The sequence below is a fragment of the Gadus macrocephalus genome, chromosome 6 (genome assembly GCF_031168955.1).
Source record: "Gadus macrocephalus chromosome 6, ASM3116895v1".
Taxonomy (NCBI): Eukaryota; Metazoa; Chordata; class Actinopteri; order Gadiformes; family Gadidae; genus Gadus; species Gadus macrocephalus.
Genome location: NC_082387.1, coordinates 9,480,968 through 9,486,967, shown reverse-complemented (window position 1 = coordinate 9,486,967; position 6,000 = coordinate 9,480,968).

Genomic DNA, 6,000 nt, shown 5'->3' with positions numbered 1-6,000 from the left:
TGTATGAGCTCATAAAGCAGACCTGTAAACTGTCTGATGGAAGTCCGGGAAGCCAGGGCCTCTCAGTGACTCTCCATCCCGCCCCTCCCTCCCTCCCTCCCTCCCTCCCTCCCCCCCGCCCTCCTTTAGGAGTCTGGTCCCCCAGAGGGGGATATGGTATTATTTGATCAGATCAGATGGGGAGGCGGGAGGTTGGGACATGTTGGATATCAAACCTCCAGGTGGGATCCATACTAGGCGCTTGTCTATAGTGGTCGTTGATGAAGCTAAGAGGCCAGAGTCAGGAAGAGGTGGGGAGAACCGCTAGCGGGAGGAGGAGTTTTTTTTCTGTTTCTCCAAAATCACAGGGGAACAGGAAGCTTCTGCAGAGAACATAGGCTTGAAAGGTTTTGATCAAAGGCAAGGGAATTCCTCCTATTTGTCTTAATGCCATCTTCTGCGGTGGATCTGAGGTATGCGAGGGAAATAAAAATGCCAGTGAGGCCTTGGAACAGGTATGAATTCAGTCAAATCCCAATATTCTAAACAACTTATTACTTAACTCAACTGATAACCAATTACTTATTGTGACAAAAATAATAATCAAAAGATTCAGATTTTAGAGATTAATATATAAAGTTACAAGGCAAACAAGCACAATTCTGGGTGAAACCGATTTCCCTTGACAGTTTCCCTTGATTTTGCATCATATTTGTTTCAACCAACCATGTTGCTGGAGGCAGGGATCGGTATGTTTTTCATTGCATTTTGTTGACCACAATTTAAAAAAAGCTGCCAAACGCTAAACGCGAATCACAGCATGAGACAAAGGTTTGGTCACGGATTTGGGTGGTTTTTAAATAGCTCATAATTCAGACGGCAAAATATATTCAGCATAAGAGGAACTCAAAATGACATGGGTCGGTCACATTGTAAGACACGCCTCTTTGATGTTTTGGTTTGACTACATTTCCCATGCAAATCATGGTAACCACTTCAGCATGTGTCGCTATCTATAACAATTGCAGCACGGATAGCTATCGGTGCTTTTCAGAGCCGCTTGCCTAGATCTCTTTGAACTTTATCCTCCATCAGACCTTTTAATTCTTTCCGTATTAGTTGTAGCAGCAGGTCACGTAGTGTGTGTGTGTGTGTGTGTGTGTGTGTGTTGCTATCTGAAAGATAGCAATTCTTTGTTTAAATGTATGACGCTGATTGAAGTCGGCTTGGATATTGAATGAGGACTCTATGATGCAACTTAAGGAAATTTGTATTAATGCTAATATATTAATATGCATTGCGTTCATTGGTCCAAACATGTTTGACTCTATTAAAATGTGTGCCTGTCTGTGCTTGAGCCAATGTGTGTGTGTGTGATAGCCTGCATGTGCGTGCTTGTGTGCATGGGGGTATGACTGTGAGTGTGTGTGTGTGTGTGTGTGTGCGTGTGTGCGTGTGTGCGTGTGTGCGTGCGTGCGTGCGTGCGTGCGTGCGTGCGTGCGTGCGTGCGTGCGTGCGTGCGTGCGTGCGTGGCTGTACCTTGCTTGTTGCCTGCTGTGTAATGTGATCCTTGAGGCCCAAGACATCATCTGTTAAAATCACAGCAAATATATCCCAGCTCATTTAGATGCTGGCCTTAACCTGTATGTCAAGCAAACACACACACACACACACACACACACACACACACACACACAAACACACACACACACACACACACAAACAGACGTACAGACACACAAACACACACACCCACACACATCAACACACACACACAGTCACACAAACAGACGTGCAGACACACAAACAGAGAAACAGATCCACACACACACGCACACACACACACAGAGGTCCGCTCCACTAACTCAAAATTGCCCTGAAGGTTGTTATTCCAATCAGTCTCGGTACACAAGAGGAGCTCCAGAGACCAGTGTGTGTGTGTGTGGGGGGGGGGGGGGGGGGGTCCAGCTCTCAGCGGCTGCATCCCCTCTCTCTCTGCTGGGCCTCTAAGCCCCGCCGGAAGCCCTCCGACTATCTGGCAAGCCAGCTACTAGGAGATAGTGACGGCGAAACCAGTCCCTCACCACCATTTATTTTTCATTATGGAAGTTCCATTTCTCGTTTTTTATTTGTAAATATAATCTGTCGGATATATTCACGTTCATTTAATTGATAATATGTGGATGCTTTGAGTTATTTACATCTATGGTTAGTCAAGGAAGACTTTTATTTGAAATGGTGGGCACCTGCAGGTATGAAGAGGGGTCCGTTTAGAGGTGAGGATGCACCAGTAAGAACACACACCACATATGCACCCAAATAGATCACAATTGCATTCGGACAGAAAACTATCAATTTCATTGACCTTGGTTTCTGGATGATTTATGTTGTTTGTTAAAAGGTACAATATTTAACAAATGTACCGTAAAAAAATCGTACGTCGGTATGCCATCAGAGATTAATGAAACGTGCTTGGTGGAAAAACTTAATGCGACAAAATACAGCTACTATTTTCTCCATGGAAATTTCCACTCCAGGTCGGAATGTTTGTATTTGCTTTGGCCTGTGTATCATGAAAGAGAAAGATATGACACAAATTGGCACACTAACCAAGCCTGCTGCAGCCATGGTAACAAGCAAACAATCCTCATCCTCTTTCAATTATCTTTTAAAATTGAAAACGTATACATTAGCCCTCAACCTGGCAACTCGCTTGGGCTTAGGGGCGGGGGGGGGGGGGGAGGGGGGGTTAAAGACATTGTGAAATTGGACTGCAGTACTCAATTTAAACAGTTGCGTCAAAGTTGCATATCGTCAACAACTCTGCTCTATAATCTGTTGGAACAGTTTAAAATGTGGAATACATGTCAGGAATATCTAAGCCCTTAATAATCTAGTCTAATAATCATAATCTAGTCATAACATTTGATCCTTAACGAATGTCCCACATTCCTTTAGTCTCTCTAGTCCCCAGCCCCTCCTCTCTGCCTCCTCCACCTCCTCCAGCAACCTCCATCACCACCTCCACCTATAAGGAGGGGGACAGGTAAGACTGCCAGTGGTCAGCGATGGCGACAGGGAGCTCAGAGAGAGGGTGTTGATCAAGAATAATGAGGAAAGCTGAGTTTTTTTTTTCTTCTTGTTTCAATTTATTCAGGAGACGTCAGGTTTTTCTACCTGACGATTTTGTTTACCCGCCCTAAGAGGAGGCAAACACAAGATATCCATCAGTACCTGTGCTTCGTTTCCCATCACACACGCACACACACACACACACACACACACACACACACACACACACACACACACACACACACACACACACACACACACACACACACACACACACACACACACACACACACACACACACACACGTCCCTGAAGCCACAGATAGAGTTTGATGAAAGTCTCAAAGTCATCTTGAATGTAACACTGGCAGGTTTGACCTTGGATGTGGACTTTTACCAAGCCGCTGTCGTTGTTTCAAATGTATTATTTTGAACCAGGTGCACCTCAAGTGTCCTTGGAATTCGGATTTCACTGGCGCCATACTTTGTGGGTTCTCCACAAGAGCCTATTGTCACACACACTCATTCACTGGCGTGCCACACATGTAACATACGTACACACACACACACACACACACACATACGCAAACGCACACAAAAATGCACATATGCAAATATTCTACACACACATACATTCTTACAGTGTAAACAGAAACACACACAATACGATACACGTGCGATAAACATGCGTTTACAGGATAGACATATGCCACTCAGGCACTAGAATAAACATCTGTTGCTCTCTTCCGTCTAGTCTACCATCAACATTGTTCAATAACAACAGGGAATAACATGGAGATGCTGGCAGAGACCAGTCATACAAATAAGAGTAAGTAAGAGCTCTATAGCTCTGTAGCCCAGGGACATGAAGGTGTCTGAAGCAATCAGACTTGCTTCAGCAGTTAACCGTGTGTGTGTGTGTGTGTGTGTGTGTGTGTGTGTGTGTGTGTGTGTGTGTGTGTGTGTGTGTGTGTGTGTGTGTGTGTGTGTCAGTGTGTGTGTGTGTGCTTGTGTGTGTGTTTGTGCTTGTTTAAGTCCATGTGTGCGTGTACGTGTGTAGGTGTCTGTTTGGGTGTGTGCCTGTGAACCCATTCAACGACAGCTTGGCAATCTAGACCCCGACTCAAGAACGAGTGTTATGTGAAAATCCTTCAGAATTCCAACAGCATACGTCTCACCCTGTCTGCACACGTGAATGTTCCTGCACAGGCAGAGACATGCAACAACATCAAAACACAAAAGAATGGGAAAAAACACCACTGTGCTATTAAGACTAATGCAGAAGGCTTCTGTTACGAGTACAGCCCAGGTTGCTAAACTTTGATGTCTAAAGCTCCTTTCCAAGCTACAAATGCAAGCTAGATCAAGAGGGGGGCACAGCCCAAGTATCAAACACCCAGTCTGGTATCTAAAGACCAAGAGGCTTCCCCAATAAGCTGCTTAGCAGGCCAGAGATCCCCAGAGTCTTGTTTTAAGGCCCAAGCCTTCTCTATTACTTATCTGTTGTGTCTTGCCCTTCAATAACACAACTCCATAACACAATATCTCTGAATAACTAACCTGAAGTATGAGAGATAGTGAGGAGAGAGTTGGAAGGAAGGAAAGACAATAGTCGACACCAGGTAGCACTCTATGTTTCTTTCAATACATCGTACATCGATCCAGCGAACTCAAACCAGCACAGCTTAAGAGGGATAGTAAGGCACGCTTCTCTCAAGAGTAACACTTGTGGGTTTGAAGTTACAGTTTACACAGTGGGTTGCTTTGTACCGGAGATACTGTAGGTGTGTCGGATGTTTATTTGGAGAGAGAGAGATTGGCGACAGAGATTGTACGCACCTGCGAGTAAGGGTGGGGAGAGCCTGAAAGAGGGTGAAAGCACTGAAGAGGTGAAACTACTGACCGAGCATGGACCGAGAGACCATTCAAAAGAGCCGACCGACTCAGACGCTGCAGGGGAGTGCGTGCGAGGTGGGGGGGGGACGGGACTCATTGAAATGTCTCCTATAGCGCTTAGGGCAGACTTTTCAACAAGTCCTCCTCTAAACGCCACCTGCATCCGGCACCTCCCGTCTCATCTCCAGGGCGTCTCCAGAGAGGCCTGGAGGAGAATACAGCAGAATTAACTCTTTGTCTTTCAACCGTGTGTTGCTTCCTTTCCAGCTGGGGAAGGAAACTCTCCCTCTCTCCTAAACCTCTCCCTCTCTCCCCCCCCTTTCGCTTCCCTCGCTCCATTATCCACAGTCATCACCTGGACTCCTGCTTCTCCTCCCTTCGCAGGAGGCGTATTCATATTGGAGCATCACTGGGCGGAGCGTGTGGTTCTGCAGCAGGCCGGTATGGACTGCAGCCAGGGGGGTTGTTCTCACAGCCACAACGTGCAGAAAGTGGTCACCAGCCGGGCCACTCCATGATGGAAGGCCTCCCTCCTCTGGTCCCCACGTATCTGTCTACCGTTACTGCGATCAAACAACCTCCCAAGGTCTTTGTATCACGCACACACACACACACACACACACACACACACACCTTTCTCTTCACATAAACATAGATCATCAGACACACACCCACCGCCCCCGACACACACACACACTGCCCCCCCCCCCCACACACACACACACTGCCCTCCACACACACACACACACACACACACACACACACACACACACACACACACACACTGCCCTACACACACACACACACACACACACACACACACACACACACACACACACACACACACACACACACACACACACACACACACACACACACACACACACACACACGCACACACCGACACACACACCCTCCTACACCTGCTGCTCAACAAGATATTAAAATTGATGGTTGGAACGTGGCGGAGCCTCCTACATCAGTCGATGCGCTCCAGAAGCAGCAGCTTCCCAGTCCCATCAGTCTCACAGGGTCGTCATCGTAACTCTTCCAG